General features: G+C 56.3%; 1 protein-coding gene across 2 annotated transcripts in view; it reads left to right on the top strand.

Moving 5' to 3' along the window:
• Positions 1-403, top strand: part of rufy3 (RUN and FYVE domain containing 3) — a gene marked incomplete at its 3' end in the record, with an annotated part of 33,027 nt that overhangs the window by 21,178 nt on the left and 11,446 nt on the right.

Raw genomic sequence — 403 nt, 5'->3', positions numbered from 1 at the left:
TCACTAAACTCCACCCCGTGATGTCACCACCCTGACAGACGCTAAGCTTCACCCGGTGATGTCACCACCCTGACAGTCACTAAGCTCCACCTGGTGACGTCACCACCCTGAGAGTCACTAAACTCCACCCCGTAATGTCACCACCCTGACAGTCACTAAACTCCACCCGGTGACGTCACCACCCTGACAGTCACTAAACTCCACCCGGTGACGTCAACACCCTGAGAGTCACTAAGCTCCACCTGGTGACGCCACCACCCTGACAGTCACTAAGCTCCACCCGATGACATCACCACCCTGACAGTCACTAAGCTCCATCTGGTGACGTCACCACCCTGACAGTCGCTAAACTCCACCCGGTGACATCACCACCCTGACAGTCACTAAGCTCCACCTGGTGACA

This window comes from Nematolebias whitei, chromosome 8 (genome assembly GCF_014905685.2).
Source record: "Nematolebias whitei isolate Nwh7 chromosome 8, NemWhi1, whole genome shotgun sequence".
Lineage (NCBI taxonomy): Eukaryota > Metazoa > Chordata > Actinopteri > Cyprinodontiformes > Rivulidae > Nematolebias > Nematolebias whitei.
Note: the sequence above shows the minus strand (reverse complement) of the source record. Positions and strands in the feature narration are given on the sequence as shown.